The following is a 25,002-nucleotide window of genomic DNA, read 5'->3' on the forward strand; positions in this document are numbered from 1 at the left end:
ATAAAAGTAAGGTTAGCAAGCAGGAAAGGGTGGAGGAGAGAAGAGTGAAACCAGATAGAGAGGGAGACAGGAAGGAAAAGGAGGGTTGGCTGGAGAGTGAGCTGCCAGCGAGCGAGCGAGCGGGAGAAAGAGAAAGAGAGGGAGGAATAAGGGAAGAGAGGTGTTGGCTTTGGAGAGGATGGAGGGAGAAGCGGAGAGGCGGGGAGGGGTGGGGGGGAACAGAAGAAGGTAGCGGGGGGGGGGGGTTCTTCAGCTGCGTTTTTTTATTTAAAGAAAGCAGTTGAAAGTAATTGGTTCCTGATGTGAAGCTGAGCTCAGCTCTCCAAATACAAGGCCTTTCTGTCAGCTGTAATGGCCTCTTCATGCTGCACTGCTCCACTCGTGGGGGGGGGGTGTGTGTGGATTGGCGCTACATTAGCATCCTAGCTCAGTCACGGCCTGCTTTAAATTAGGTAGGCAACAAAAAAAGTTTCAAAAAAGTACAAATGCACCAACCGAGTTGGGCCCGATCGGCATCAGAGGGGTCAGGCGCAGGTTGGAAAGGGAGGTTCCTGCAATATAATCCACCGGACGCACCTGGAGAGGCGTCCAGCTTGCAGGCTGGACGCCGTGCCACAGTGTGGATGACCGTTTAGCATTTTCACCGCTCTCACTTCTTGGAATCGCAGCAGCCTCCGCGCGTATACGGCCAAGAGGCAGCCAAGTCTTGACGAGACGGCATGTTGTCACACTTCATCGCCATTGTTTGGGTTGACAGACGGTGCCAGAAGAAGCATTAGGGGGTGGTTTGTAATTTTCTTTTCGGCGGGGTGGGGGGGAATTAGCTCCCTGGCTTTCTCGCAGAGAGTTAGATTGATAACACTCGTAGAAAGGCTGAAGGTAATGAGAGAACTTCCCAAGACTTTTCTTTAAAAAAAAGAAAAGGAAAGAAAGACAAGAAAGTCTGTTCTCTCAAGGTCGGAAACTGCTGACTTTTTGCTGATGCTAGTCCAAGGAAGAGGGTAGATACAGTTTCTAATTCAACTGCATTACTTGGGACACACACACACAGAGACACACAGACACACACAGACACACACATATACACAGGCCCTGATGCCACACTGGGAGTCTGAGCCACTACAAACACCAGACCTCGCTGACCTCATCGACTCAATAACAAACAGCTGTCACATAAGAGCCCTGTGTGTGTGTGTGTGTGTGTGTGTGTGTGTGTGTCTGTGTGTGTGCGTTTGTGCATTTACGTTCATACTTACTTGCCTGATTGCCTTTTGTGTGTGTGACTGTGTGTTGTCTTACCTGGTTGCAGCATTAATTTGAGTGTGTGTGTGTGTGTGTGTGTGTGCGTACACAAGTTACGCAGGTGGTTGATTCCGCCTCAAAGTTTGCCCATGTGTGCAGGGTTCTTTTTCTTGATGGGAAAACCCTCTCAGAATAAGCGATGCCCCCCCCCCCGCCCTCCTTGTGGTATGCACGACTTTGCAAGCGGAAATGATCTGCAAGCTTTTATAAAGGTCACGAGCTGCAACGTGTTTGCTGAAGCTTCCAGGAATGGAATGTTTTTTTTCTTTCTAATCTTATAAGAGTTATAATATTGATATTCCCCAATGACCTTTCCTTTTTTTTCACTCTGTCAGCGTATTTCCAACAAAGTTAAACACAGTCGCTAGCTCGCAAAATGTTGAGTCCCGTCGGCCGTCGGCGTGGCCGTCCACGTGTTGCAGTCGACCAGCAGCGAAGTTCCCGTGACTCGGAACCCCTTGAACGCCAAAGCAAGCGATGTCACGTCCACGACTTCCCACTCTGTGACCACGAGCTCCTCCTCGCTGTGGGCAGACTCCAGAGATTCATCTTGGTTCCGTCGCCTTTTGAATTCAGTGTGTTTCGGTGATCAGCGAGGTCAAATTAGTGCATATTGTGTGTTTTGTATAATTGTGTTATAATAGTATTGAGTTATCCTCTACATAGCATCGTGCTGTAAATAGGTGTCGTTGGAGTCCGTTTGCCGTTGGATAGTGAAAAGTGGGGTGCCACAATTCCTTTTATTTTTAAGACCCAGTAAGGGCACTGCACTCTAAAAAAAAAAAATTGAGTCAACTTAAAAAAGTGAGGCAACCAGCTGCAAAGCCTTTTTGAGTTCACTCAACTAAGGGCTAATGTGTTGTGTCAATTTATGATAAGAAGTTCACTCAAAGTGATATCTTAAGTTTGTCAAACGTAACATTACTATTCAGACGTACTTATGTATTTAAGTTAACACTACTTAAAATATTGCATTTGATAGTTACATCTACTCATGTACTTAAAGGGTACCTGTAGTGCAAAACAACAACGTGCTACATCCATTCGGCGCATCAAATAAATCATATTTACCCCGCTGCTGTTGTCAACAAGTCACGCATAACCCGAGGATTTACATTTCTTTGTCAAAATTCCGAATCCGTGGGCGCAGCCATTTTGCTAGTTATTTACTCCAGCTCAAAGCTAAATATGACGTAGAGTCGTTGAAAGGAATTCAGCCAATCCGGAGCCACTTCTACACGCGTTGCTTCTTGGGATAGATCGGTGGCCTCAAGAATTACACAATCTATATCAGGGGTGCTCAATACGTCGATCGCGGCGACCTGCCAGTCGATCGCGGCGTAGTATTGGTAGATCGCATGACATTAAAAAATTGGCCCGCCCCTGTCACTTTCTATAGCGCCACATTACAGCAGAAGCACGTCATTTCTGTCTCTACGTGTTGCGTTGACAGTCCTCTGCCCGCCGTCTCGTGTGCCGCGGAGCTCCCGACACCGGTTTGCGCGCATCGGGACGGACGGAGCAAAGAAAAGTCACTAGCACCCCGAACATGTCGGCCGAACATTGCATCAATGAAAGACATCTCCAGCGCTGGCTTATGCGATGTAGCTATCAAGCTCACTCTTTTGTGTGAAGCAGATGAGGTCTAATGACACTATATCAGGGCTCTCAAGTCTCACGATTGAGCGTGAGACTCATTTACGGTCTTATCTATCTCCCGCCCGCACAATGCTTGAATGCAGGGGTGCGCCATACGATCGATTGTTGAGTAGAAATAGTCACTAGCACCCGTCGACAACTTTTCGGCTCGATGCGGTAGCGCGCAACAGTCAGCTGTATCGGTGCTGATGGAAATCTCACGCTTGCCTGTCTTCAAAACTTGAGAGCCCTGCTATATCATCGGACATAAGTTTGTGCTTTACAACAAATGCACTCTATGTCTGTTTTCTGTGGCACACATTTCCACAACTGCACCAAACGTCTGCCGACTTGCGTACGGTCCGCACGGTGAAGCATCTGGACGGCGGTCCTTCGGCATCAACTTCATCTGAATCATCGCTATCATCGCTGTCACAATTCACTAAATGGGGATAGTCTGCTTTTAAAGGTTCAAACAAGTATCCAGTTGCTGAATCAGACAATCTTTCATCGTCCATATTCTCAATCTCTCAGCATTTGTTTGCGAGCGCTCAACGTTGTTTACATTGGTATCTGAACACATCCGCTGTGGCTGGCTGTCGATCTATCAACGATCTGACGTCACACCACCCGCGACATATTCAAGCTCCAGTGCACTGTCGCATGTCGGATTTGAGGACTTTGAACAGCCTAAACTACGTATTGTTATTGAATACTGGACCGTCAGTGCATGAATACACTTTAGAAACACATTATCTTTTGATCTGGCTACATATTGTTTTGCACTACAGGTACCCTTTAAGTTCAGAACACTTAAAATATTAAATTGGAGAAACTTTAAATTGTGTGTTCTTGTAGATTAAAAACATACATCAACAGCACTTAAAATTTTTTGTTGAGAAATGTTTTGTTGAGAACTTACTTTTAACTTAAAATGTTTTGTTGAGAGAACTTACTTTTAACTTAAAATGTTTTGTTACTAAATTTTACTGCCCATTATTTGAGTACACTCAACATTCTTTGCAACGTTGCCTTCATTTAAATTAATTAAAACTGTACACCGTTTTCTTTGGAAAAGTCAACAGTTAAAGAAAACAAACTTCTTCAAACACAAAATGTTTATTAACAATCACTAAACATTTGTTTGCATAACGTCAACACTTTAACATAGAAGAGGGTCAACATCCTTAGAATTCAAAATGTTTATAAAGAAAAAAAGAAAAATTTGTTTGTATATGAATTCCAGGTGTCAACACTTTAACATAGACAGCAGAGGGTCAACATCCTTTGGAAAATGGTTGTGCATAAAGAAAAAAAAGAAAATTCTGTTTTGTGAATCCAATAAGCATCAAGTAGCCAGAGGATGAAACAAGCTTTATTCCGACAGCAGACTGTGTCTCTGTGCTCTCACGCTCCTCTCATCTCCTGTCTGTCCAGCTCCTTTATGGAGACAGACTCAGATAACCAACACAGATCGGCATCAGCTGGACTGATTACCAATCAGACCAGCTGATGACAATCAGACACCGTTCCATGAACCACACCCCCGCTCCACCCACTCTGCAGTATTCCCAGTTCAACTCCTTTCACGTAAGATTCCTCCGGGTCTGTATTCTACACAAAAACAAGCATACAGAGACTATAATAAATATTCACTGCCTCTTTTACATTTTCTTTTTTTTTCCTTCCCATTCTGTAACAATACAATTTAAAAGTCAAAAGACATTTTTATGCAGATTTTAAAAACTAAAATATACCACTTTCATACAAGAGTCACCTCCTACACATTAGTATTATAGTATTTCAATCTTCATAGTCTGTTAAATTAAATGAATAAATTGAGCAAAATACAGGGAAACATTTGCTCTCACGGTACAGGCTCCCTTTAATTCAATAAGTGACAAAAACCTGAACTGGAGCAAATCTGCCATTAAATCTAATCCATATCTAAATATAATACACAAACAATGGTATCAAAAACCAATGTATTTTAAACAGGGGCTAAAGAAAATATTTTTATATTATTTTATTATTTAATATATAAGATTAAAGTAGTATATATATGTATTTACATATATATATATGTATTTATATATGTATTTGTATATATATATATATATATATATATGTGTGTGTGTTTACTGACATACATGCGCAGTGGCCTTAGTTACCTCAGCAGATGCCCAAACCACTATATTAAGTTTTCTCAACTTAACATTTTAAGTGCATTCCACTCTTTAGTAATGAAATTGACATTTTGAGTTAGTTCAACTTTTTTCAAAGGCATTTGTTGACTCAACTTAAAAAAATGTGTTCGGACAACAAATTTGAAGTTGGGCTTTTTAGAGTGTGGGGGGGACCGTAAACCAGCACACAAGAGTCCATTAAAAACCGGAGCCCTTCATCACTATTAGCTTGTGTCACCACCGGAGACAAAAGGAGGTCACCGTGGCTCATCTGTCACCTCCACCTCATCGTGCTCTGACAACAACTGGAACACACACTGTACATACACGACGCTGGGCCACAGTCGGTCTCACTGCCACCGTGGGCATCTGGTCCGTGTAATTTCAGACTCTGGGGTAGTAACTGTGACAATAAAAAAGTCAGAGGAGAGGAAAGGCGGACCTTCAGAGAGGTTTAACTACATTTGGCAAAAGGTGTTTCAAGTGCTTTTATTCATCTATAAAACCAGGCAAAGTCTCCTGTGGACTGGACGTGCTCTCGGTCAACACTTGTAAGCTATCCATTTTATTGCTAAGCATCAAAATGAATGAAGAACAATAAAGTATTGCAAAAACTGCACATTGAGCAATGAGCCTTAATTTATTTTGTCCGTTACTTTCTTTCTCTTTGTATTCATATGGATTTTTTTCTTTTTCTCCACATCCACGCCTATTGTTTCTACTTCAACAAGATCTCATTATCGCCTCTTTTCACGCACCTAGCTACGAGTTTTGTTTATTTTGTGATGTAATTCATCTCCCTTCCCCCGAGCTGTTTATGTAGCCTTGTTCTCCCCGACCCCCGCCCCTTTCTACTACTTTCTTCCATTTCCTCAATCTCACCCAACCTAACCCCTCGGCCTCTTTCACTCTCCGGCTCCACGGCTGAAATTGAGCTCTTCTTTGGAGAGAGAAGAAGAAGAAAAATAAAGAAGCCCTGTGCCTCTCCGACTCTCCGCTGTCATACATCCAAAACCTCTTTGACGAATACAAATCTCCCTTCGCCTGATCCCATCTCACCACGACGTGGTGGTTGGTGACTGTCGGGTCGGGCCGGTCTTTACCTGCCTTGTAAACGCTGAAAATTCTTAAAGGGGTGTTGTACTGGCAGACAGAGCTGGGGTTGTGGCAGCTCGGGCTCAAGAAGAGGTCCTTTGTCTGCTTACATACACATATTCAAAGCTTCAAGCCTCCCTTATCTACTGAGCAAATGTCACATGGAGATTGGGTTTGCTCCAGGCAAATACAATAGTTCTACAGTGTTGAACAACTCAGCATGTATACAAATATATTGTTCTTGTTTTTTGTCATTTTCAAGAAACAGTCTTTTCACTCGGGCTGTAGTTAGCTTAATGCTAATGCTACCGTGCTCACAATGCTAACAGGCTAATGGAAACATCATTCTTTTTGCTGGTATTTGGTCAAAACTGCTAGCATGGATAAATAATGTTGTTTCTGGTCTTTCAATCTAAAATATATATATTTGATCTACTTTATACACTCAGACGGGTAGTCAGGGTGTAGCGAAAGCACTCGGGCAGGATATTTACTTCTATTTTTTTTAACTCTTTTCCCAAATTGTAAAATTATTTTGATATGTTTCTCTATCTTTCTATCAAACAACCTCAATTAAGAGCAAAATGGTACGAGCATTTCCCTTACCTAGACTCCTGAAGCATTTGCCTTCTTTAGCACTATTTATTTTTTACTCCATACTATTGAATTGTTCGAAACAAATGTCCATCAAGTAAAACACAGGACAACGTGATGAGAATGCAAGACTCGAGATAGACACAGTTTTGTAGTTTCTGCTCTTTCCTTCCATTCCAACAATTAACTTGGTTGATTTACTATAAACACCAGTAAATGCCACCAGATGTAGTCCAACATTGTGGATTTTGCTTACTTGAACTACCTAGTGAAGCACCTGGTGTTTTCTTCATTCCATTCAATTCAATTCAGTTTATTTTATATAGCCCGATATCACAAATTACCAATTTGCCTCAAAGGGCTATACAATCTGTACACAAACGACATCCCTGACCTTTGACCTCACATCGGATCAGGAAAATTTCCCGAGAAATAGAAAAAACCTTTTCACGGGTACAAAAAAGGGAAGAAACCTTCAGGAGAGCAACAGAGGAGGATCCCTCTCCAGGATGGACAGAAGCAATAGATGCCATGTGACCAGAAGGAATCATTACAGAGTAACAACACATTCAATGAGTATGACAGAGTGTATGAATATAAATGTGTCAGACCACAAAAAGCATTGTGTTATTGATCACCCAGACACATGTGAAAGGTTGAAAAATGTGTAATCTACAAAATCAGGTGAAGAAAACATCTCTATCTATCTCTTAAAATGCTGGGGGGTGGGGGGTGGGGGGTCCTCTGAAGACATAGCCAATCCTTGGGAAGGTTCATTACAAATGTGCACGCTTCTGCCCTATGGGCCTAACAGGAGACAGGCAGGACAAAACTTTGTGGATTTGTTGATTATTGCTGGGACTTAAACCAATATGGCCAGTACACTCGTACAGTGAGCTAGTGTGTTGTGAGGGTTGTAACTGGTGATTCAGTAGAACCATTGATGCTATGTCCTCTAGTTTGGCTAGATGGCTCCAGTGTGTCGCCACCGTTGGCCCACACAGTCCAGTATTTGACCCAAGCCTTGCTCAGTTGCAATAAATATGGGTCCAAACCTCCCCCACGCTGAAAAACTGTGACGGTCCACGTGCAACGACCTTGCCGATAACCTGAGGTTTTACCCTCCCCCACAGATTATTTTGACGGGCACGAGTGACTAGACATGAAAACAAAAGTCTCAAAGAAACACACACGGAACACTTTGTGCATCAAAGTAACACGAAAATAAGGCAACAGGAGAAAGTACATGACAGAGATTGCATCAAAAAGATGATGCAGTTACATCTAATATTGAAGTTGCACTATAGACCATGCAAAATATCATTCTTTAAAGTCGATAATTATATAGAAACAGCATATATAGAAACAAACAGCCATCGGCCTGTGTCCATGTAGACATGAGTCTTAGACCCCTTTGTACAGTATGTGGGATTCTCCTTTGGCCAACTGGTAGATGTTTGCTTTCCATTGTGGGACACCACGGTTTAAATTTGGTCCGTCAGACTTGTGTGAATTAGAAGAAACTTCTCTCACAACAAGAGCACAAATGCATCATGGCGGTCGTGGCAAGTATTTTGGACCAACTCAAATCAAACAGATCTCCCCACTGCTGGTTTTCTGTGTGGTTCCTCTCGTTCCTGGCAGCGTCTTGAGAGTCGGCCCTCCTTCACTATCGACTGCATGCAGTGAGGCTCTTTGCATTTTCTGTTGCTCATTCCTCTTCTCCACATGTTGTGCTCTTCGCTTAAAAGAGGCGAAGACGAACCGCAAGCTTCTGTGACCATCGGTGCGGGTGGCAGAGAAACTAGATACCGAAGTCTGGGGAAATGTTATAGTTGTAATAGGGGTGTGGGGGATTTTAAGATTTCCCATTAGCCACAACATGTGTCAACACCAACCAATCCAACTGGCTGCTTGGTCAGTGCCGTGGAGGCCTCTGATACCACGGTGCCGAGGGTCCCTTTAGTATGAGATACACCAGGCTTTCAACAAACTACAATGGAAACCCATCTGGGTCGTTATTAGACGGTCCGACCAACTAAAGGAGCACGAAAGACCATGTAGAATGGACAGGTCGAACAAACACAGGACTTTCAACCAGGTGACCCTCTGTTTGTGTCCCATGTAAAACAACTTATTTTAAACTTATTTTACCTTACAACAAGGTCAGCAAGGCCTGTAAACAGACATCACTGTTAAATTAACCACCGGTAGTGGATCGATAATTAAGGCCGTTGTTCGTGTTCTTCCAAGGAAAAGGGTCATGTGACATGTGAGTGACGAATCAGGGAAGGACACGGTGTCCTTAAGATACAATCAAATAGCGAACGTGGGTGGCTGCGTCATCGTTTACGAAAACATGCGGTTCCGCCTGTCCACACTCGGAGGTAAACTCGGAGTTATCGAACGTATCCGTCCTCTGGACCGTTTTTTTTAAACGTATCCGATTTTGTTGCACTAAAACTCCGGGCTAGTGTGGACGCTCCGAGTAAACGTAGCGATATTCGTTGCTATGTTTAGAAACCTAGTCCACACCACTATGTTTGGACACTTAGGCCATGTCCAATCGTAGTAGTGTGGACATGGCCTAAGTCACATGGTCTTTTTTTCCGAGAACCAACCAAGTAACCGTGTTGCGTAAGTAACCCGCCTGAAGCAGAAACCAATCTCATTGGTTGTTTGGGAGGAAAGGACGAATAACTTCTTTTGGACGGCTTGGGTTTTCCTTAATTAACCTGCATCATTGATCAGAATCAGAATCAGAATCAGAAACAGTTTTATTGCCAGGAATGTTTACACAAATGAGGATTTTTTTTGGCGGAAGGTGCAACATTTAGACATGACAAACAACAATCAACGCGACAGCAACAGTGAACTTAAGTATAAGATAAGATAAAGATGTTATCGATTACAAATAATCTGACATAATGTCCTAAACCTTCAGTCAGTTTTCCTTATTGCTTAACCTGTAAAATCTTTTTTTCTTTCTTAGTAAATCTTTCGTACATCTATCGGTCGAATGAATGTGAGAGAATAGTCACAACATCCTAGAGCCCACATCAAATATCTTATTTGAGAAATGTTTGAAAGCGTTTAACCCTTAATGTAAATCCTTTGGCCCACACATGCTGGCTGGGGCCTTTTTATGCTCCTGGGTGTCTTGATGATACAGAGGCAACATTATTGTGCCACAGCTGGAAAATAGGTCCGAAATTAACATGACAACGTAAAATATTCAAGTAATTAAGAGAAATGAGAAAATGTTCTACTTATCGTAGCTTTGACACTTCATTTCATTCCCCGGTTGATGTTGTTGTTGTTTTTAATACGATAAACACCACGCTAAGTGTTCGCAGATGGTGTAGAGTTGGCAGACATTGCTGTCCCTATACCGAACATTTTCTCATTACCCGATAAGCTCGAAAGCTTCACTTGGAAACCAGCAGCGGCAGACGGGAGGAAATATTTCCAGTATGTTCTGTGGAGGATTAATTGGTAAAGAATACAATATGTCTTTGAGTCCCTCAGTGTCGGTTGCACTCTCTCTTTTTTTCACTCTGCTCCCCCCTTCTCCCCTCTCTCTCTCTCTCTCTCTTATTCTCTCTCTCTCTCCCTTCCTGTCTCTCTCTTAACAAGTTACTGAAAAAAATGTGTTTCCAATTAGGCACTGAGGGGAAAAAGAACAACTCTCGACTCCCGAACGCAAAAATAAATGTCTCGGGGGGGAAAGAGGGCATTTACATTCTGAGATGTCATTTTTTTCCTACACAATGAGTCGGAGGAAATGTGAAGAAGTGTTGAACTAAATGCACTTGTAAGTTTCACCTGTCTTCTATGTTGGGGACTTAGAAAAAACCCTGTTTCAGGGAAAAAAGTATTGTGTTTTCATTGGTTTGCAGTGAAAAAGGGTTTATACAGAGCAACATAAGAATACAATTGAAATGTAAATGCCACTCTTCATTAATTTGTATGTATTCTCTCTGTGCATGTGTGTGTGTGTGTGTGTGTGTGTGTGTGTGTGTGTGTGTGTGTGTGTGTGTGTGTGCAGGGGGAAAGGTTCTCCTGCAGAGAGAGTGACATCACGTGCAGAGAGAGAGAGAGAGAGAGAGAGAGAGAGAGAGAGAGAGAGAGAGAGACTGTCAGAGCCGCGGCGCTAGCGCAGAGAGGCACGGAGACGCAGCAGAGAGCATCAAGGCGACTTCATCTGGGAACAAATCAATAAAACAAGTTGGAGAAACAGGGATACTCGGTGCGGGGGTTGAAACAACAACAACAACAACAACAACGAGAACAAGAGAACGAATCGGAAGAGGTACTTTCTGCGCGCGGACATACAATGAAAGGGTTACCTGGCTGCATTTTGGATTTGGAGTCTTTTATTGCACCGCTGCGACTTTGACACACGAGTTGCGCAGTCTCTCTAGGAGTTTGTTTGTTGGGGAGGAATTTCAGGCAACACGACATTAAACTTGAGTTGGACCTCCAGGAACATTGGAAAGGAAGACACAGTAAGTATTTCACCGCAACATCTTCACTTATACATTTACAAGGAATTGTATTTATGTTGTCCTCCTTGTGGCTCCCTTTAAGCGCGTCCTCTTGTGCACGCACGGGTGTGTGGGCATCTTTACATAATCCCCCAAAAAGTATACCTGCCACGTAGACCGCGGCTGGAAAGTGATCGGTTGAGATAAAAAAAAAAGCCCTCGATGGCATTAGCAGATGCCTGAAAATGCGCCGTGCGCGCCGCTACTTCGACGAGAGGCGCTCTGTTGTGCGCGCGGATGGAAAGAGGGGACTTGGTTGCGCCAGAGATGTGCTCTTTTTTTTCTTTTCTTTTTTACTACTAAACTCTGGGATTAAAACAATAGTTGTGGAAGGAATGAGTGGAGAAAAAAAAATGTAAAAGAAGAAAGTACAAGCGGGATTTGGGTCGGGGAGTAAACGGTTGGACATCTGTGTTGATTTTCCTCGCTGATCTGCAGTCAAGAGAATGCGTTTGAAATTTCCTTTTTTCCCTTTTTTCTTCTTCTTCTTCTTCTTCTTCTTCTTCTTCTTCTTCTTCTTCTTCTTCTTCTTCATTGAACGTCTTCATCTCTCCCATAAATGCAAGCCCATTCCTAAAAAACAAACAAAAAAGCACCAGTTGTCCTCAGGAAATACCAGCCAGTGGCCGCACTTGTAGGTGGAGGTAATTGTAGGTAATTGCTTAAACATGATGAAGCTGGACTGATGGTCCTTCATTTGTTGCGGGCGTTGGCATCTTCCCAAACTATCCGCCTTGATGCTGTCTCCTACCAGCGAGGGCTGTGCTCTGGGCCTCGGGTCTCCGAACACAATGACACTTTCATGAACTGCATGACTTCCCTTCTCGGTGACCTGTTTTACGGGGTTCGGGGTCCTGCCACCGAAACCGAAAACTGGATCTTCTGGATGTCTGATTCTCAGGCAGATGGGCCACGTTGAATCTGCCTCACCTGCCACCAGGACAGGAGATGGAGAAAGACATTGTTTGGTCCGAAGCGGCAAAAAAACCATTTCAAGATCTATATCATCAATTGTCACTCCTGCCATCTCTGGCCAGGTGCTTCCTGTTGCAATGGCAAAGTTCAGGGTGTAAAATGAAATTGAAGCTGTGCATCCTGGATAATGAAGCGTATTCAGAGGCCACAAAAGCTTAGACTGAAGATTGATATCTTTAACAGTTGTTTGGTTTTTATTCAGTTTTTTAAGTAATAATCGATGAAGCTTTACCAACATTTTTGGCTGAAAGCAGAATATCTCATTTACTGCTGGCCGGGCTGTAGTGAAACTCTTTGTTTGAGTCCCCTAGGACTTCTAACTTCTCGCGTGACTCTTGACATTTGATTAAGAGCAGGTCCGGTCAGAGTTTTAGTTCTAGTCTGTATAGAACAAAGCCAATGGCCCGATCGCTCAGCATTTTGTGTTCATTTGTCACGTTCAGAAGCCGAATGTGAATACTTTTAGTGACCCCTTGACCTTTTCCCCTCCGGTTCCATCAATTCAATTCAATTCAATTCAGTTTATTTGTATAGCCCAATTTCACAAATTACAAATTTGTCTCGGAGTGCTTTACAATCTGTACACATAGACATCCCTGCCCCAAAACCTCACATCGGACCAGGAAAAACTCCCAAATAACCCTTCAGGGGGAAAAAAAGGGAAGAAACCTGGAGGAGTTCAGAGTTCAGCGAGATAGCAGAAGACCTCATGAGCTTTCATTTACTCCCGCTCATTGTTATTATCTCCATATATTTCGTGGCCCTATAGCTTTTTTCCTTTTCATCTAAACATGCATCAAAGAAACCAGGTTTTTTCAATTCATCAGTTTTTGACAAAAAACAAAACAAAAAAATAACCCCAAAAAAGAAAGCAGCCATATGCTCCCTTATATGCTGTCTTTGCTCTTTGATGTAACCCAATTAATACTGCTCCGAGGGCTCAAATGGTTCGCGTTAGTGTGTGTCTGTGAGTGTGTTTATTTGTGTTTTCCCAAGAGATGGTGAGAAGACTGTTTACGTCCCACCCACCGTCACAAACCTCAGGGGGTCTTTGATGGTAAAGTGGAGGGTGAAAACCTTTTAAACCCGCTGGAGATTGATTTGCTTTGAAGCTGTTCTAATTATGAAAACCCACATTCTCAGAGTAATACTTTCATTCACATTTATTCACTTTATACCTTGCAACACTTCTTTTTTTCTAACATTGTTACTCTTACCTTATCTCCTGCATGCTGACTTTAATCCCGGCTGTGACACAGCTCCAGTCAGGAGGTGCGATAAGGCCACTAGAGCAAAGGGGCTTCAGCGTGATCAGCCTTGGACTGAAAATAAGACAATTTGGCCTTTCCACTTTGGACAAGAGGAATATGCATTATTTGATATCCCGAACATTGCTCAGGAGACATGCAGCACTATTGATGAGGCTCGTTTTGTTGCTTACACACCTCAATGTAGTCATTTTTACAAATTTGCTGAAAAAACGAAAAGTGAAGAACATGATGTGTGATTTAAAGAAAATATGGGGTCATCAAACGTTTTTCAGATGAAAACTAAAAACATTACCTTTTTACCCATTTCCTAATAGTATAATATACAATAGTGCATATGAAAAGCTACACAGAGATTTACACAGAAAAGTCTGGAACAGCTTTTTAGTTTTATGAATGCCTTTGCATACAAAGCAATCTATTAGAGATAATGGCTCGGTACAAATTGAGCTCCTGCCCTCCTCTTGAAGACCTCTCAGTGGTTAATCATCCTGTGTCACCCTGGATATGACACACACATTCTCCAAATATGGGGATGGGATGGCTCTCGGGGAGCTCAGTGGTTTCCTTAATAACCAGGAAAGCAGCGACAGATGTGACAGGATCACAAAAACACCCTTCTCCGAAAATCGTTCCACAACAAAAAGAAGAAAAAAAGAAAAGAAAAGGGGGATAAGCTGATTGTTCTGACATCTGACCTTCTCGTTCAAACTAAACAAAACTCCCCCCTGCAAAGACTTATTGTCTCCCCTGAAGATTTATGTTTGAGCTCTGACATCCGACAGAAAGAGAAGGTCCTTGAAACATCTGTGTTGTGATTGCTGAAGACACGATCCCTCCCCAGCCGCACCCCCTCGTCCACGGACCTGCATTCCACCCATTCCTTCTCCCAACGGTGCAGATTGTTTCCACATTCATGCAGGTAGCAAGAGTCACAAGTTTGTGAGCCATTGTGGCTCAGAGGACATGTCCCTGAGAGAATGAGAGTTCCAACAGCTGTTATAATGATATTCCTGATCCAACGAATTGTTACAAATATTTGAAGAGCGTTCTCATGCATGTTGATGTAGAGCGTCTCTAATCTATTTGGCCCTTTAAGCACCATTTTTGTGGAAGTTGTGGAAGTGGGTTGCAAATGTTTCTCCTTCAGCTTCCCCTCCAGCTGGTGTCTGGACCTGTGGTCAGAACACCACTCCTTCTACGACCGCTGATCACGATGGAGACGGTGATCGCACTTAGCGGTACGCACCACAATGCAGTTGCACCCAAAGCTCTGGTCCAGATCACGCCTCATGTTTCTGCAGTGACATGGGGAAACACTTAACGGTCCATCCGACCCTGTATCACGAAAATGACGTTCCCCCCGAACTAAAACGTAATGTGCAATGACTGAAACGTATTTCTCCCCCGATTACGTTTGTATTTGATGTATTACAAACACGTCTCTACACAACGTATCTTTGCCGTTTGTTGTCTCGCTTTTCTACAATGCTGTTATTCATTGGAAAAAAGCGTACTCTAATCTTATTTATTATTATTTTATATGTTGTATCGCCTGCGTATTATGACAGCAATAGTCGTGTTTACTTCTCATAAAACAAAAAAGCAGTTATCTGGAAAAATGAGGGAAATAATTTAGATATCGTCAATAAAAAATGATTTAAAACGAAAGCTAAATAAATATGGGTCTGTCTTTGTTTTAGTTTGTAATGATTCAGAGTTGAAGGTCCACATTTGATTAGATTAGATAAGATATACTTTATTCATCCCCGGGGGGAACATTTCTTTGTTACAGCAGCAAGCATGTTTTCCAATATATACAACACAATAAAATATAATAGAAGGGCATATTACATTTAAGAATTTAAATAATAAAGGAAATGAAAAATAAAATAAAAATACAAAGTTTAAATAGAACACAAATTAAAATGAGTCCTTTCGAGGCAAATTTGTGATATTGGGCAATATAAAATGAATTGCATTGTATCCAAGTGTATCTAAAGTATATAAAGTGAAGCGGTGTAAGGGTTATATGTTGTTCAATTTGAGGAGAATTTGTTGTTGCCCTTTAGATTGGACAGAGGAGAAGATGATAGCTTCAAACACATTGGAATGAACTAATAAACCACTTCTAAAATTGCATTTAATGTGATAGCCGTCTGACTATCACATCAGAGCAGACATTGCTGTGGTCTAAAAATAGAAATACTTGCATTAGTGTGTGTATGGTGCTGAGACCTTTAGTCATCATATACCTATTAAAATATGGCTCCGTGTGTGGGAAGAGTGGCCTCCAAGTACTGGAGACTTTCCTAGCTGTCAGACACTTGCTCTCCTCTTTAAATTCCTGTTTTTTCCTCCTTCTCTCCGCTAATGTAAAAATAAAACTGGTTTTCACAGGAAACCATACTTGTCAGTTTGAAGCCGCCGCTGCCATTGACACCCGAGGAATTCAGTTTGGACTTTTTTGACATCGTTATCTGTTAATGTGATTACATGTTGGGACTCTGACACTTTGGCAGCCCTAGTGGTAATTCTTTATCGTGTCCTTCAGTGGTTCTCCAACTATCTACCTCCCCTGTCACATGCTACATCCGGTGTTGACCTTCACCATTTAAAATAACCAACCGTGTCATAATTGTTTCATTCATCAAGTGGTGAAGTTTGCAAGCTAGCTAGTAGGGCCGACCGCTAACAACAATGGGGGAAAGTTGTGTTATCTTTGAATGCCCAGCAGGAAGCAGGGCATTCAACGCCATCTCAATCCTACTTTTTTAATATTTTGACACTATTGCAGAAGCAGCCTTTTTAAAACCAATTCTCACCTCCAGCTCGTCAAATACTGACACTTTGTCTGTGCTCCTTGGCGCCTGATACCAACGCACAGAGGCATCTTTTAGTGACGACCCACCCGTGTCATGATTAGACGCTTAGTGCAACGGCCATGGTACAGAAGAGAGCGTGAACGTCTGCTCGAGGAGGGTCAAACAAACACAGGACGCTCGCCCTTGAGACCGTTGTTCGCGTCCCATGTGAAACAAACAGTCAACGCTGTCTTGTTTGTTGATATCCGTCGTGTAACTCGTTAGTCGTTCGTCAGCGGGGATTAAGTAAAGACTGTGCTTGACCGACTAAGTGGTTTTGCTGCCTTTTGCAAAGACAAGTCCCAATGGCGCCACGTCCAAAACTGAGGCGAGGAGCGAAAGTAGAGGGTCATTGTTGGAAGTGTACGGCCATTGATCAAGAGTTGGCATCTGACACGTTGAGAATTTGTTGGTCTTTTGCAGAGTATCGTAACACGCTGGTGGGAGTTAGGTTTCGGGGGGGAAAAAAGCCACTTGGTTCGGGTTAGAAAAAGCACCATGGTTTAGCTTATTAAGCTACGTTGTGACAAAGCGTCACAAGACATAACGGCAGTAGCAATACCACCGATTTAATGTATCCAGACAATTATGGGAAAATGGAGACGAATACTTGGAAAGAAAGAAAGATTCTGAGAAAACAGAGAACCAAAGAGAGAAAAGCAGACAGGCACATGCCCACAGGTTAGTTGTCTTACACAGGTCTGTTTCTGAGCATCCCCGTCGAGAAACATTTCCCCCCTGCACACTCAGGCCCACTGTGTACACTGCTGCGCTGTCATCATAGTGGGAGCTGCCAGATACTCAACCACAGAGCTAAGTTTCCTACAAAGTGTGCTCACTGTGAAATTTATGCGACTCGCATGGTATCGTGACAGCATGCGTTGGCCTTCCCAGAGACGGAACTACGAAATACTTACCAAATATGTCCTGCAGTGGACCTCTACATTGTTACATTTTACACACAGAGGCAGATAAAGACATCCATATTTGTTGGGGGGGGGGGCGGGGGGGTTGGTCACTTCTAGTCAGCTGTTTGTCACACCATGATCCGGGCGTACCATGGCGTGATAAAATATTGAGAGCATGAGCCGCAATGATGCAATTTCAGAAGCTCGTGCTGGCGGTCACCGGGCTGCGTGGTCCTTTCTTCACATTGTTGAGACATTAATCCCAAAATGTAACCACATCAGAATCAGAATCAGAATCAGAATTGTATTTATTGCCAAGTAGGTTTTCACCGACCTGGAATTTGTTCTGGTTTATGGGTGCATACAGTGAACATAAAACATAAAAATATACAAACACAATCCATCATGTGTCAAGGATGTGCTGTGTGTGTAAGGGCAATGAACAGTGTTGGGCAAGTTACTGAAAATTAGTAATTAGTTATAGTTACTAGTTACTTCTTTTAAAAGTAATTTAATTACTTTACTAGTTACTGTATATCAAAAGTAATTAGTTACTCGGGAAAGTAACTTTTAAGTTACTTTTATGTCTGCTTTTTTAATGTAATGAACAGTACTGAACAGTCAAACACAATAAACATATGTTGTAGACCTATTTATTGCAATCAACAGGGTAACAGGCCTTAAAATCAAGCAGTAGTACAAAAGTCCCTTTTAATACTTAACTTAATACAAAATAACTGTCTCAGTCATTTAACAGTGTTTTTTTTACATTAGGCCCAATGAAATAAAAGTGATTGGCCGACAGTATTAACACAAATTAAAAGAGAAAACAAAGGTGCCTTGAGGTGCTGCATATAATTGAGGGGGGGGGGGGGTGCTAGTGAGGCGTGTACGTGCTGATCTGGAGTCAGTTTGGTAGGATTTGGGTATAAATATATTATTTCATTTAAAATATGGATTTTTATTTAAAGATATTCATGTAATTTGCATGCAAAATAGGTCTACCCGAACCAGCGGACAAAAAATTCAACCAGCGGCAAAAACCGCGGACCTGGCAACACTGGAAGTGGCTGTCAATCACAGTGTGGCACCGTGCGTGCTGGTCGAGGGGGCGTGCCTGTGATTGGCGGAGTAGAGGGGAGGCGGGGTTAACCTGTCGTAAAACGGAAGTTACGGGTGGTTGACGGGTACCGTTGTTGTTGATGTTCGAGCTGCTGAGCTGAGAGGAGCACGCTGTCTGTGTTTGTGAATGCCCAATAAAGGGAGGAATAATAACGTCGTCCCGTCTCCGTGTCATCAGTCCATAACGTCCGAGACGTTACAATATCATTGCGCCACCAAGGTCCTGCGATGTCAGATCAGAAGCAGCTAAAGTAGCCTAGCTTGTCTTCTTGTCTGCAAGTGTTCATTTTTCACAAAAGAGAGTAACGCGAGTAACGAACTCATTTAAATTTCAGTAACTGTAACTGCGTTAGTTGATTTAAAAAATACTTCGTTACACGCTCGTTACCGCTAAAAGTAGTGGAATTACAGTAATGCGTTACAAAGTAACGCGTTACTCCCAACACTGGCAATGAAGGACGTCTTAAGTTAGTTATGGGAAAACCCGAAAGAGGAACCAAAATCGGCAAGAATGAGGAAATGATTTTCATACCCAGCGGTACCGGAAAGATGCCCCTTTAAACTGGAACAGAAACGGTGACACATGTGCTGTTGGGTTGGCTGTGTCCTCTGGCACTTTGGATAAACAGTGAAACAATAACCATACGATTACATTGCTGACTCTCTACTTCTAATTTGAGGGTGTTTATTTTCTCTCGCCAGGTGACGAAGAGAGCGCTGCCGCAGTTCGTCTGAGAATAAAACAGTTTTGATGATGTTAAGAAAGAAGTGAAAATTATATTCTCAGATGCAGAAGTAGGATTTGTAAGAAGGGCCACATCACTTGTGGGTGAATATGAACTAAATAGATAGATTTTAACCCATTTCTCATGTTATCTCAAGTGTGCCTTTAGTAATTATTATATCACATTTGGCACACACGTCCAACTGGACTAAATAAGGGACTGATTGGATGTTGGTAGTCAAAGGTTAATGTCACTGTAACCTCACGACCATCCCATTCTGGTTGATGCAATAGCTCAGGAATGCCTTGAGCAAATTCTCCTCTTTAAATTTGGCACACACGTCCAATTGGACTCAAATATGAACTGATTATAATTTAGGGAGCAAAGGTCAAGTTCAGTGTGACCGCCCAAAACAATTTGTTTGCCCAAACTCAAGAATTAGAATGCCGATAATGTCAATTCCCCCAAAATGTCTGATAGGATGAAATAAAGAAGTGATTTTGGACAGACATGGCTGTAACCAGCAAGTTAACTTGTTGGCAAGGGCATTCAACCGTTTTCCTTTTTGAAGCACTCAATAACTATTGTTTTCAGAGCATACAAAAATAAAAAGTTTGCTTTCTGCCTTCACTGAAACATGTACAGTTGGACTGAGATCAGGAGGCTGGCCTGGTCGGTCAGGAACATTCCACTGCCTGGCCCTAGAAACTCCTTAGTTGTCTTTGTCTCTGTGTTTGGAAAACATTGTCCTGCTGCGGCTTTATTCTATGATTAAAAGAGCCACAAGTCACTCATTATGGGTACGAAGGCTCTCCACCTTAAAGCTAAAAGTAAGCACCATGTTGTTAAACCGTGTAATCATTGGTTGATTCAAAGTGTACCGTGCTGACATAGAGCCCAAACTATAGGAATATGTCACTTTCCATATGCAGTTGTGTTTCACAACTCCCCTGCTGTGTCATTGTCTCACAGCCAGCCTCTGCACGGATGATGTCAGTAATGGTCACTTGATCAGTGATGAATTTGAAAAACGCTGAAATCCGCGCAGGCCGCACGGCACTGATGCAATCCCATATTGCATCTGATCTACGGGTGATGTAATCTGCAGAATCTGTCTCCAATAGTGTGATTTCATAAGAGCATGACTGAACACACCCAACAATAAACCACAGAGTGTGGTGGAAAATGAATAAGAGAGAACTGTGACGAGAATCCATCCAAAATGTTCTTTTACTGCTAAACGGTCAGAGCTCTTTCCTCACGGATAGTTCAGGGGTCGTACAACTAGTCAACGTTTTTACAGACTATGAATGCTTTAGTTTACACAAACTGAACTGCTTGTTCCAGCTGCGCATTATTTTGCCCCCAACCCCACCCCCCTCGCTGGCGTACTCCCTTTTGGAGCTTGGATGTCACGGCCTCTACAGGGATTGCTGTTTCTACTTTCGTGAGAAAGGCGTAGCAGTTGAGATCACAGCAAGTCAGACCGAGGATGCCTTTGTTTGGAGTTGAGTTCTTCCTTTCTACGATCTGCATCCACACAATATTCAAAGTTACATTAAAAAAAGTGCGTATCGTGATTAGTTGCCACAACACAGAGAAAGATGACAGACATGGTTGAGGCTGTGTCTCGTGAGGCGGCCATTGCTTAATATGTGGAGATTGTTTGGTTATCGTATTGAAAACCATGCAGCAAAACTATGAATGCACCGAAGTCTGCATCAGAGGAAGTGCTTCCCTGTTGGATCCAAGTGGAACTATAGCCGTTACTGGGTGCTTGTGTGTTAGCGCACACCATTTCATTTAGTGTCATACAGTTTAAACTAATCTGAACTGCGTTTCTCAGGGCTTTTTAAGGATTATTGTTTTGCTTCTTTGTGTATTTTTTTCTTTTTCTTTCCAGTTCCAGACATTTAGCTTAAAGAAAACCCTGCTTTACTAAAACATGTGGAACAAATCTTAGCAGAAAGACCTGAATGCAAAGAAGCTTATCAGATGGGCATCTACAAAATGAAAGGTTGTGTTATACGTTGATAATAACGCATGAGTTGTATTTGGGTTGTCACTAGGCTTTCCCAAGCTATGATCCCTGGAAGAATGTATAGCCAAATTAAAAAGACTTTAAAAAAAGATTGTATTTATGATTGGGGCTGTTATTTAGAAATACAACATTGCTTTCAGACAAACCAGAAGCCACTGGGAAAGCAGCCTGTCTCTAATGACATTTAGCACGTTAAATCCTCCCTGGTGGATGAAACTTTTATTTTGTCAGAGTACAGCCAAGTATCAAGAGCTTCTCTTGGCAGTGTGATGAAATACCACACGACCTCCGGTAATGTTGTTCCCTTAGTCTCATCGTTTGAAGTTCACACCTTTTTAATATTAGCTGTCAAGTTCATATAAGTTTACCATTTAATTTATTTGCCTTTTCAACGTAAATATTTATCGATGGATTCCTCTAATTCCATTCGAAAGACTACCTTCTCCCTGTGTAGTGGACTCTATGGCGAGATCAGTGCTGTCTGAATGTATACTGAGAACTATTATGCCCTTTATAGCTGACTACAAGTGATGCACCACAACCAGGCACCACATACCATCATGCATTGGGCTAAAAGAAAAATGGCAGACGGACCATATTTACATTCAAGTAGTTAATGTGACGAACATCGCATCATTAACGGCAACAAAGTACTTTGTATTTGGAAGTTGGTAAAGTGCACTTATTGCAGAGACATTTGGACTGTTGTCACAGCAATTCCATCTTGAACTTTTCACAATAAAAGCCCGAGACAGACCGGACACGCTGCATCACTGCAGGGGGAACTCAGATTTGGAGTATTGAACGAGTGAATGAACCATTTCAGATGCAGAACCCCAGCCTGCAGTACAAACTCTGTACCGTTGTTTGTATCTACGTTCATTGTGTTCACATGACATCTATTGCTTCTGTCCATTCGGGGGAGAGGGATCCTCCTCTGATGGGTCTCTTCCCATTTTTTCTGATTTTTGGGGAGTTTTTCGTGATCCGATGTGAGGTCCTGTGAGTCCTATCAGACCAATTTGTAATTTGTGATTCTGGGCTGTACAAAATAAACGGAATTGAAAACACATTCTCTCTCAAATCCAATCAAACGTGGTCGAGCTGGTGTCGTTTGAAAGTCAATTCATGTGTTATTCTCGTCATCATACGGGCTCGTTCGTCACAATAACCCCATTCTATTTTATTCTGGTCCTCGTCATCACATTTAACGACTGAACATGGGTCAGTTCAAGGGCCCCCGTGTGCTGAGAGTGAAGTGCTTAAGCGGTCGGAGGGGTATCATCCACTGACGAGCCGTGATTCAGCCCGTCACGGCTGCAGTCACACATGACTCAACACAAGCTCTCAATCCAGCCCTTGTCCTCCTGAGCCCCGTCGCTCTGCAGCAACAGTTTGAGACTATGTGTGAGCGTGAGGGTGTGAGTGGTTTGTGTGCGCTCGCCCATGATGTTAAAGAGACATTTGGAGAATGAAAGCCTACGTCTGTGTCTCTGTGCGAGTGTTTGTGTGCATTCTGGGGAGTAGAAGTCCTGTTTCTCTGCTGTCTCGGATGGGAATATGGAAACAATGGGCACATTGTTTGGGGAGTTGGCAGAGGGGGAGTAGGGTGGATGTTGAGGAGGAGGAGTGAGGTGGAGAGGGGGAGACAGGAGAGGAAAACAGAGGAAAAGAGAGGTGATAGTTGTGTCAGTGAGTCGGAGGGAGGAGGGGAAAAAAGAGGAAATGAAGGAGTGTGGCAAAGAGTTAAGAGGAGAGCGAAGAGGGGGGAGAGGTGAGGGGAAAGGAGGAAAAGTAGGAGTAGCTCAGAAAGGGAGAGAAGTGTTGAGAGGTGAGGGCTGAGGCATAAGGATTGTCAGGTGAAACGGGGAGAGGAGAAAAGGAATGGGCAGGGAGGATAAGGAGGAAATCACCAGTGGGAAGATATTAAAGAAGATCTTAGGAAGCAAGGAAACAGGATGGAGGAGAAAGAAAGCAAAAGGAATGAACAATGATGACAGTGGAACGGAGGACCAGGGAGGGAGATGGAAGAGGTTTTGGAAAGTATGTCCTCTCAGTTTCACTTGTCATTCGTATAATACCCATGCTGCCACAGCATCGTCAACCTTCTCAAGCTACTTTATTGTAGGCTTCAGGTAAACGTACGTCATAAACAACACATACTTAATCTCTGAGAAGTAAGCTTAGTTTAGCTGAGAAGCTAACCGTTTAGCCGGTGCCATCATATCCCCTCCCGGAACTTTGTTATCCAGCCGTTAACTGCAGTCTTATTGAAGACTATATTTACTCATCAATAAATCATGTTAAACATTGTTATAGTGGTTTTTAGAGGTTTACATAGCTGATCCAGAGTGTTTGTGTGGCTTCTGTGCTCCTAACTTGTCGAACAATCAGAAGCTTTGTCCCTAACTTTTCAACCAATCAGAAGCTGTGCTCTTACTCGTCGACCAATCAGAGGCTTTGTCCCGAACTTGTCAACCAATCAGAAACTATGCTCTTACTCGTCGTCGTCGACCAATCAAAGGCTGTGTCCCTAACTCGTCAACCAATCAGAACTGTGCTCTTACTCGTCGACCAATCAGAAGCTGTGTCCCTAACTTGTCAACCAATCACAAGCTGTGCTCTTACTTATCGACCAATCAGAGGCTTTTCCCTAACTTGTCAACCAATCAGAGGCTGTGTCCCTAACTTGTCGACACTGCAAATAGTCTTTAAAAATCACCATCATTATGCCCCAAATGTGAACACTGGAATCATTATTCAATATCATAATTGATGCATATCTAAAATAACTCTGAGATGCTTTATGAACATGAATAAGTCATACAGAGCCAGAAAGCCACAGAGACAATATATCCTTCTGATGAACTGCAGGGATCCTTCCTGGGTTATAAAACATTAACATTTTCCGCCCTGAACTTTAACATCCAAATGAACATGTGTTCCAAAGGCAGAGGATGTCTTGTGTTCTCCATAAAGAATAGATGCCATAACTATACTTGTATTTGAACTATACATCCGTATTATAGTCTGACACACTAATAAAGGTTCTGGGATGCAGACTAAACGTTCTCTCTGCATAGGAATAACATGTCAAACCTGTAATTCAGTGGTTTTCCCCATATAGTTTTTGTCCCCTCCGGACATACTGCAACAATAACACGTCCAAGGTGGGACGATGGATCGTTGAGAAGCTGGAAGCAGACTTGGGTTTAGTGGCTGACTGGACCCAGCCAGTTTGTCTCAGCACGCTTTAGACCAACGATAACTCAAACTCTAAACTCAAATGAGAGTATCCACCAGAGGATGGTTCGCTCACAATGGTGAGAACCCGAGTTATTGGCCACCTGGCCATCCCCCCTGACACGACTGCACAGCGGTGAGAGATAGTTACATGACAACCGACCAGCGTCAAACTGTGACATCCCCTTACCTATCTATGACATCTTATTTAAGCAATAAGGTACGAGAGGCAGTACTGTATCGCCAATAATGTCCACTTCAGTTTTAGTTTTATTTTATCAGTTTTATTGGCCAAGTAAGTTTGCACAAACAAGGAATTTGACTAGGTAAAGTGTCTCTCAGTGCTTACACAAAATATACATTACAACACAATACAATACAGAACAAACAAAACAAAACAGTGCAGTACAGAACAAACAGTGCAAAACAGTGCAACGGTCTAAGAAGTTTAAGAAAGTTACTTAAAGTATATACAAGAGGAATGGCTATATACA

The 25,002-nt window shown here is 42.6% G+C and overlaps 1 protein-coding gene across 1 annotated transcript in view; it reads left to right on the forward strand.

Moving 5' to 3' along the window:
* Positions 1 to 10,977: 10,977 nt before the first annotated feature.
* lpar1 (lysophosphatidic acid receptor 1) overlaps positions 10,978 to 25,002 on the forward strand; it is a 42,990-nt gene continuing 28,965 nt past the window's right edge. The window contains exon 1 of the mRNA XM_056432872.1: positions 10,978 to 11,323. The gene's annotated coding sequence lies outside the window, so the exon portion shown is untranslated. The remainder of the gene's footprint in view (positions 11,324 to 25,002) is intronic.

This window comes from Pseudoliparis swirei, chromosome 15 (assembly GCF_029220125.1).
Source record: "Pseudoliparis swirei isolate HS2019 ecotype Mariana Trench chromosome 15, NWPU_hadal_v1, whole genome shotgun sequence".
NCBI classification, from domain to species: domain Eukaryota; kingdom Metazoa; phylum Chordata; class Actinopteri; order Perciformes; family Liparidae; genus Pseudoliparis; species Pseudoliparis swirei.